Consider the following 10074-nt stretch of genomic DNA (forward strand, 5'->3'; position numbering starts at 1 on the left):
ACCGGGCATATGCAAATGTTATTTCTGATGTTGATAAATACTATAGCTTCTACCCCAATATCATTGGCATCTTTTTTGATGAGGCAAGCTCCAACAATGGCTCCCAAGGTTATTACCAGAACCTCTATAGATATGTGAAATCTAAGAGCTCATGTAGCTTGGTGGTGAATAATCCTGGGACAGCAACACTAGAATCTTATCTAATATATAATGGGTCACGAGTGACTGACGTGATCTGTGTCTTTGAGGGTAACAATACAGCACAAAGAGCTCTCGCTTGGACTCAAGCTTCATGGACCAATAAATATGACCGAAGTAATTTCCTTGCAGTGGCTTACAATATCAGTAGTGGGGTTTACCAGAGTGTTATGGATCATGCTTACTAGCAAAACACTGGATGGGTTTATGTTACTGATGATGGTGGCAATAATCCTTATGATAATATTCCACCTTATTTTGCAAACCAAGTAGCTTATGCAAGTACTTATTCAAAGAACCAGAATTGTCCATAGAATATTATATAATGAGATAGATCGGTAGAGATGGATGTATAAAGGTCACCCCATGGGGCATCAGATCTATGTACATATTTCCTAATATTGGCAAAGTTATTGCATGTTGTTGTTGTTGCTTCTAGAATGTCTTGAAGCTTGCTTAAGGTGGGTGACAAATTATTGTTGGGTAAAATGCAATTCATCAAGCCTGTAGGGTGGATGTTTTGATGATGAACTACATCTAGTCAAATTTCACATTTACTAATTAATTACCTTTTCTTGTAAAGTATGGGCATTCTTAGATGATGATCTATTTCATTGCACACTAGAAAAGCATCCAACCTTTTATATTTGAAACTTATTTTGGAGGGACAGTAGCATTGGAGTAAGGAGTGATTTTATTGGAAACTAACCTCAAGTTAATTTAAAAACATAATGGGTCTATATTAATCCTAGATGCATATAGTAAGTTTTGATTCAAATTCTGTGAGTAAATTTTTAATGTTTGAATCTTGTTGTGGTGTCAAAATACACTTTATCCAATATAAGGAAATGACAAATACATAACAATGTAAGTCAATGCTATAGAAGTTTATGGCTTAATTTCCTCATATTTTTCCAATGGGGCTACTATTGTTGACTATGATGGAGGCAATAGGCTATTCTACCTCTCCATTTTGGGACTTGAGTTTTCTATATTTTACTTATATTGAACATGCTTAACCTTTAGATTTAATACTATTTGTGAGTGCATGGAATATAAAAAGGGAATACAAAAAATATGCATATCAATTAGCCCAAAAACCCTAACTTATATACATGAGCGATTGATTTGGATTGAAACTAATTCAACAGCTACTAAAATCTCACTACACTAAATCTACACTAAATATTAATATATGGCATCGTAGCTGTACACTTGGACCTCACATCACCCCCTCCTCTCAAAATAATAGAAGACTATTAAGGTTCTCTTGTGGATGGGCCAGGATTTGGAAGAACGTTAGGAGGAAGCATTGGCAGATATATAAGTAGTATTAATTGTTCTTGATCCTTTTGTATAAAGCATTTCAACTGTTGCACATATATAATTTTTGGAGGATTGGCTTATTGAATGTCATGCCAAACTTCATAAATTTGTGGTCCAACTTGTTGTAACACCCGATATGGTCCTTATCACTAAGCAAGGAGCCTCTTAAATAAACCATATACCGTAAGATGGAAAAAACAGACTAACACCAAGTCATCCACTTTAAACTTTGCAGGTGGACGATAATGGGAGTTGTAGCGCCATTGTTGTCCCACTTGTACATATTTTAAGTGTTTGGCAAACTCCGTTCAGACAAGTGGAAGAATGCTCATCAAACACTGATCCCATGACTTAGCATCGGCAATTTGTGGCAATCGTAAAGGTAAACCCAACTTCATTGGTAATATTGGATCATAATTATATAGGAGTTTATATGGTGAAGTATCAGCAAAACTTTGCACCCCTATAACATATGCATACCGAAGAGATGCCAAATAACCATCTCAATCCAAATGCTGAAAGTTTATATACTTCACAATCATTCCTTTGAATATCCGAACAAGCCGTTCCACCAAGTTTTTTGATTGTGAATGATAAGCATTTGTGAAAGTGTGGTATATCCCCAATCGAGATGTTAAAATATGAAATGCCTTAGCCATAAATGCAGGACCATTATCTGAAAGGATCTGCTTCGGATAAAAATGCTGGAACACCACTCGATTAAGGAGGAAGTATCTAACAGTAGTTGCAAAGATGCTAGCAAGAGCACGAACTTCCACCTAACGAGTTAAATAGTCAGAAGCAATAATAACATATTCATTGTTAGTAGTCGATCGTGGAAAAGGTCCTATAAAATCAAATGCCACAAACTCAAATGGATGGAAAATTGCAATTGATTCTAGTCATCCTTCTGTAGCACAAGGGGGAGTATTACGAGTTTGGCACTAAACAGAGTTACACATATACTGGATAACATCACTTCATATCTCTAGCCAATAGAAAGACTTGTGCAACTTCTCGGTCACATGATGATGTCCCATATGCCCATCTAGAACTGGAGAATCATGATAAGCATAGAGAAACTGTGGAATAAAGATGGAAGGCACCACCAACCGTAAATGACCATCAGAATCCATCCCCATAAAATAAAGAAAGCCATTTTCAACATGATATTGAGATATAAATGCCAAAATGGCAAGTCATTAGTAAGTGATGTAGGATTCTCAAACCCATCTCGAAGCCTTTGAATCCATGGCTCAAGCTTTTGAGCCTTGCGAACCTCATCAAGAGAAGGTAGGTTTTGTTCTGCATCTTGTGGACATTGAACGTTATGTACAACAACCATCGACAGCATAGAATCCTCATTTAAAAAATCCACAAATGCTGGAATAAGAGACTCGTCAGAAATATGAAAAGAGAGTGAAAAAGGAAGAAGAGCTTGAGAAAGGGCATTAACATTAGCCATAGAACTATCTAGGCAATGAATAACATCAAAATTATATATTTGAAGCTTCAAAGTCCACTGAGAAGTACAACCAACTAGGTTCTTCTACTTCAAAATGAAGTAACGGCAGCATGATCACCTTTTAGGAACATCCGAGAACTATGTAGATATGCATGAAGTTTATCGAAACCTGAGACTCTTGGCAAACACTTCTTCTCTGTTGTGGAGTAATTCACCTCCACTGATTGTAATGTACCACTTATATATGCAATGGGATGGCGCTAACTAGGCACACTTGGGCTCTCTTGCATCAACACTCCTCCAAAACTAATATTAAAAACATCTACATGCAAAATGAAAGGTTGAATGTAGTCAGGATATGCCAAAATCGAAAGAGTTGTTAATAGCTTTTTGAGATCGAGCTTTTAGTCCAAACGTGCTATGCTCGTTTGGCTTTCGCTTCGACCACTACCACATGGCACCCTTTCAGCTCCTCTTTGGGGCCTAGGGATTTTATGTCTCACATTATCTTGGGTACTATATTTCTCATGAGGGTTTGTAAGTTGATCTTAAGAAATTTATGGTTGTTCTAAAGTTTCCTACTTTGAAGTCTATGAATGATGTGTAGCTCTTCTTGGGCAAAGTGCAGTATCTCAGTTATTTTGTGGATCATTTTTTTGATCGTACTACACTATTGCGAGCATTGTTGAAATCATCAACTTATCTTTCATTTGGTCTCCAAATTATGAGTGAGTGTTCATGTGATTTGGAAAGTTGAGAGCAGGAGTGGAACTGCCAACAAAGGGCTCGAGGAATGAGCACGGAGTAAGCAATAAGTAAGTCTCTAAAAAAAGGGGAAACAAAAGGACCAACATATGACATGTGGAAGGAGTCCAAGATGGAGTCTGAGATAGACCTAAGATGGAGTCTGAGATAGACCCGAGATGGAGTCCAAGATGGAGTCTGAGATGGACCTGAGATGGAGTCCGAGATGGATCCGAGATGGAGTCCAAGATGGAGTCCGAGATGGACCCAGGATGGAGTCTGAGATAGACGCGAGATGGAGTTTGAGATCGACCTGAGATGGAGTCCGAGATGAACCCGAGAAGGAGTCTGAGATGGAACCGAGACCGAGATCGAGATCGAGATCGAGGCTGAGTCTGAGTTTGAAACCAAGACCGAGTCCGAGTCTAAGTTTGAGTCCGAGTACTAATACAGGCTGTTGGGCAAAAGCCCAAAGCGATCATCCCCCAGAAGGGGGGGGGGGGGGAGGGGGGTTGTAGTGGGTTCCAAAAGTATAGTAGGGAGAGTGTGGGGGTTGAACCCCAATAGAGCCAGTTTCGCTAGGAAAGGCTAGTTTGGCCCAAGAAGGTTGTACCCAGGTGTTGGGTGATGGGATAACCACTGGGAAGTCCAAGGCTAGAGTGAATACGGATTGACAAGTGGGGTAGCTTGGTGAAGTGTTCAAGAGCCGACTCTAGTTCCCCTAGAAGATCGAATGGTCGATACTCCCAGTTCAAGTGTGGGTGGCACTACCTACTTGGATACCTGGTGTGGCTTAACAGAACCTCACTTTAAACCCATGGCTAGAGCACCCAAAGGTGGAAGGCGGGGAGAGTACTCACGAGGCTTGCATAAGGTTATGGTGTTCCGAAATGTTGTCTCAAAGTCCAAGACTATGGAAAGGAAGATGAGCAATCCTCTAATGTACTGACCAAGGATACAGTCATGTGGTGAGGAAGTCCCAAAGGACCGTAGGACTTAGTGGTCGGGCCTATGGGCCTTGATCCAAAGGCAGTGTTGGCAAATATGGCTATGGATAGAAAGGGACTTGGTGGGGACCAGAAAAGGGATATTGGGGAAGGCTATTCCCCATGTCTACGGGCATCCTAAAAATGCTAAAGAGTGGATCTGGGATGATCACTCATGGATGGATGACTCAGTCTTTGAGAGACGGGACTGTGATGTAGGTGGTGTTAGACCACCAATGTGACCAAGGTGAAGGGGTATAGCCTTAGCGTAATGGGCTGATATGTCAGTGGTACTTTGAGATGTCGGTCATGAGATTGGACACATGGAGCACTTGGACCAAGTGCAAAGGCTAAGTGGCAAGGATGCTATTCTTGGGGCTAGCAAGTCCCTAAGTTTGAAATAGGACTTATGGAGGTTATGAGTGAGACTCGTCCAAGTGATCGAAGGCGTGGTTAAGTTGACTAAAGTAAAATGGAAAATTTAGTCATTTACAATTTGGTATCGGACCTATTCCTTAGTCTGATTTTTATTGGTGCTCAAGTATATCACCACTGGTGTTGGCATCAAAAGGTCTTAGGAGTGGGCATATCCTTAGGGAGTAGCAAGTTGGGAAGACATGGCTCTCCACTATAGTTCATGTGTGAAATTGTAGACAAAGTGGTAGATAGAAAAAGGGCCAATAATAGAATAACTTTGGGATCTTGGGAACAGTATAAGGTTTTCCTCAGAGAGTTGAGGATGTGATCCAAATGAGCATTTGGCTTAGCAAACTGGCTAATGTAGTTGTGGTAAAAAACTATAGTTAGGATCACGGGAAAGATAGAGACTCCAAAACAATAAAGGAGTCACTGTAAGGAACCAACTCCCCAAGGTGTTGTAGGCTAAAGGATCCCTAAAAGAATGACCGAAATGACAAAGAGTTCATCGAATAGGACCATCAAGACCGAGTCCGAGATCGGGTCCGAGATCGGGCCCACCCAAGAAAGTGCTTAAAAGCAGCTCCCACTCCCAAAAGGGAAACCAACTACGGTGTTCCCGGCTCATGTAGAGTGGTGCCCCACTTGAGTACCTTATGGCTCATTGGTCCTTGCCTTTCCTAGGGGTTTGGGCCTTCCCTTCAGGATGGAAGTGGTGGGGTAGAGATACCCATACTGGGCCATTAGGCCACGGTGTTTTGCCTCAGTATCCCGAAGCAAGTGTTGCATCCAAGGCTTGATTTAGAGGGTCCCATAATCAAGCTTTGTTGTACCAAGGGGTGTTAGGAACTTGGAGGCTTGGTGTGCTTAGCTGCTTGTGCCCGCGGGGAGTGTAGCTGAGCTTTAAGTCCAGTCTAACCCAGGGAGGGGGATTAGGAGAGATTTGGGAATTTGTGGATGGATGGCTAATGCTCTATTGCTCGTGCAGTGAGTAGTTGAAACCAAGTAGGAGCTGGTACAATAGGCGAGAACCTTGGCGAGGGAACTTAGCAAAAGCCAAAGCAGTGTTGGTCGGATAGACGAAGTAAGCTGGCAAATTGGAAAGAAAAAATTTGTGACTTACAGTTATAAGATTATCCTCATATAGTTGAGGCTGGTGCTCATGAATTTGATATCGGAATTAATAACTGTGAGAGGTCAAATACGGATGAGAACACGAGTCCTTGAAATGGTAGCCGGGGCTACCTTTTATAAATGCTAGAACAAACCCAAGGAGTTCGGGGTGTGCTTAGAGGATGAGATGGCTCAAGTAAAGTCAAGGAATGGTCCTAAGGGATTGGTAAAAACATTTGGACTGAGATGTGTTGTGCCCCACGGAGGATGGGGAGGATCATAAGATCCAAGTATGAAAATAGTGGGTATCTCAATGATAGAAGAATATGTCATACTAAAGTCGTGGGAAAGGTGTTCCCAGAAGAAAACAACTTTGACACAAAGTTGTGTGTAAACTCTATGGTGCAATGCTAACAGATAGTTGGCATAAGAAAGAATTGTATTGGTCTTGGCAAAGACCTAGACACAAGTAAGAAGTGTCATAAAGGTAGGCTCGTGTAGCCGATAGTGTGAAGACACCGAATGTGCCAAAGCGTGATGCCTTGAGGTCAAGTTGGCAAGTTCATAAGAACCCCTTCCCAAAGGAATCCTAACGAAAATGGGAATGGCATAGTCTACGTTGGAAGGCATGCAATTAGAATGTGGTGATCTAAATAATGATGGAGGTGTGAAAACACTAGCAATGAGTTGTAAAATTGAACAACTATGAAGTAACTAAGCAAAAGGTGTAAAATAATTCATTAAACTGGTAGAAGGTACCTAAGACTTCTTATTGGGATAAAAAAAATAAATATACCTTTGTAGGGGATAAATTGCTTATGTTGTGATATAGTAAATCAATGTCGTAAAAGAAATGTTCATTATCAAAGAGGTTATCATTGAGACACTCAAGCACTCTAAAACACCAAGAGGTGGTGTTTAGTGTCGTGAAGGCAATAGATAAGGCCTAAGGGACTAAGCCCCTAGTGAATGATAGATAAGAAGTGTTATCCAAATGTCCAAGGTTGCTGAGACAAAAGAAGTTTATCTACCCGAATTGGACAAAGCCAAGAATGGGGATTTAGCAAGGGTAGTAATGCGCATATATAGGCCTATAAGTAGCAATGTTAATCCCGATGTGTAGGATTATAAGGTGAGCATACCTAAATTAAACAACTACTCCCTAGACTATTAGGTAGGTTCATCCCTATAAATACTTGTTAAAGCATGGTAGAAAGTGCAAAGTTATCCTCCTAGTCTAAAGGAAAATAACCGAAGGAAATGTGTGAGGCCAAAAGCAAGTAGTAAAGGGATAGAACCAAACCATAGAAATCGACAAGCATAAAGTAATACTAGCATGTATTACCCTTTCCATCCTTGGCATCTAACCAATATTCATCAATGGTTTGACACTGAAGGCTCACCATGCTTTGTCCATCCTCTAAGGAGCATAGTCTTTCCAACATAAAGACTGATTCGACCACCCGTGGTGGTTCTCTCACTTTTATTGATTTAGTTCTTGCTAAACTTGTTAGAGACATTTTTTCTTTCTCAATCCTGCTACCCATTCTTGAGTAGTTTTGGTTTCCATTGATATAACCTTTGCACTTTGGAACTTTTAATTTTGACTTTTCGAAGTCAATTTCCTGGATGTTTCCAACACTTTGCATGGCATATATCATGCACATGCCACTTTCCCCTCCTAGGAAGTTCTCTACTTGAGGACACCATCATCCTCTTTTCTATCTTTTGCCCTCTTTGGCACTAAATTCCAGTTATTATAATTTTTGTAGGGTTGTTTATGGCTCTATCATTTGGCTACTTTGCCACTCCGTGCCTGGGAGTTTTCACTTCTCCAAATTGGAGCACTTGGGAATCCATCCTTGGAAGTACACTTCCTTTCCCACAATCTATTATCATTCAACACATTAGTGTTTCTCGACTAACTTTGCCATTTGGATTCTCTCCAATGAATTTTATGTCCCAAAATTGGCCACTAGTCTTTTCCTTCTATTCGTTGATTGTTGCATCAAGCAACATAGGCTCATTACCTCCATCCTTGGGGTATTCTTTCGGTTCCATGGCAAAGGCTCCACTTTACCAAGTCCAGAGGGTGCTCACCCATAATAAGTCTCTTTAGCATTCTTTGTTATGGGCTCTATCCATAGCCCAACTTCACAACCCTTTCATGGGTCTTTCCTAGAGACTAGTTCCTTAGACTTACTATACCATCACATTGACACTACTGATTTCCCTTTTTGGTGTCTTTCCCATTTGGTCATTTTGACTAAGTCACGCCATTACCAACAGTTCAAATTATCACTTTGAACTAGGAATCTTATTCCTTAACCAAACAAGAACCTTATCTTTATTTAGCCACAAGATCACCTAGTGATTTCACCTTGGTCACCTTGACAAGTTTGCTAATAAGTACTAAGTCTTCCAAATCGTTAACTTGTTGACCATGACCCTGAGAGCATCCCCCACACTTAGTGGTGCACCCAAGTTAGCCCTTTCGACCAAGGGTCCATAGCAACTAAGATTGGGTGTCCCCATCTCATTCACCACGTCCTTGGTGCTACTTACAGTATGTTGAGCTTTCACACAAAACAATCTAACCATGCATCACGACTCTAGGGCATCCCCCACTTGGCGGTGTGCTCAAGTTAGTCTCCTTACTAAGAGTCCATGACCATTGAAAAATGAGTGTTCTTATATTCCAAACCATCACCTCGCCCTAGTGAGTTGGGACTCGAACCCAAGCACTAGAGGGTTAGGACTCAAACCTAACCTCCATATATGCATTTATGGATGGCATCACATAGGATGCCTAACGTGGCTCCCTACGCCGGTGCACCAACTTATACTTAAAGCGCACTACAAATCACAGCTTAGGAATTTAGTTCCTTTATACTACCAAGTCCTCTCACTTGACAAGTCTGTGATCATAAATGAACTCCTCTATGCTTGGCCCCATGGGCCATCCCTTTTGAAGTTAGCACCTTCAACTAGGGGATTTGTTCCCCTGACTTGCCAATCTCACTTAGCAAGTCATCCAACCAACGTAACATAGTTTCATACAGAAGTGTGAAAGTCCTTGACCATTGACTTTAGTTCAAAGCCATCCCTTTAAACATTCAAGAACTACTTCCCCAACCTTGATAGCCTTGCCTTATGGCAAGCTTCAAGGCCATGCTTCTGCTATGCCACTCTGATTTCGTGCATTTTATGAATCATTTACACTTGGCTTTCTAGGTACTAAGCTACTTAGAATTGTCTTTAGGAACCTTGAAGGAACTCTGTCCTTTAACTTGCTAAGGCTTCTTCTTTCACAAGCTTTTTAATTACCATATGGTCTAACATGGATAATTCTATGCTTTAGACTCTCCATGGCATCACGGTTGCTAGTAACAATATGCTCAAGCACCCACTTGATTCTCCACTCCCAACTTACATAATTACCCTTGGTTACACATGCCTAATAATAACCTAACACATTTCAAATTCTCATTAGCCATTGGAATATCAACTTGATTTTTTCTGGTCCAAGTTTAAGAAAGCCCCCCCCTGGCCCCCCCTCTTGTCACTTTATATTGTATATAAAATAGTTTATCATTCAATAACGACATCGAACTTCGTCTATGGGTGGTGGAGTTGTGAGACATAAAATCCCTAGGCCCCAAAGAGGAGCGAAAGGGTGCCACATGGTAGTGGCCGTAATGAAAACTAAACAAGCATAACATATTTAGACTACAAGCTCTAACTTGGAAAATTGAGAGCGGGAGTGGAACTCTCAACAAAGGGCTCAAGGAATGAGCATGGAGCAAGCAATAAGTAAGTCTCTAA

Source organism: Selaginella moellendorffii, unplaced genomic scaffold, assembly GCF_000143415.4.
Source record: "Selaginella moellendorffii unplaced genomic scaffold, v1.0 SELMOscaffold_6, whole genome shotgun sequence".
Classification (NCBI taxonomy): Eukaryota; Viridiplantae; Streptophyta; class Lycopodiopsida; order Selaginellales; family Selaginellaceae; genus Selaginella; species Selaginella moellendorffii.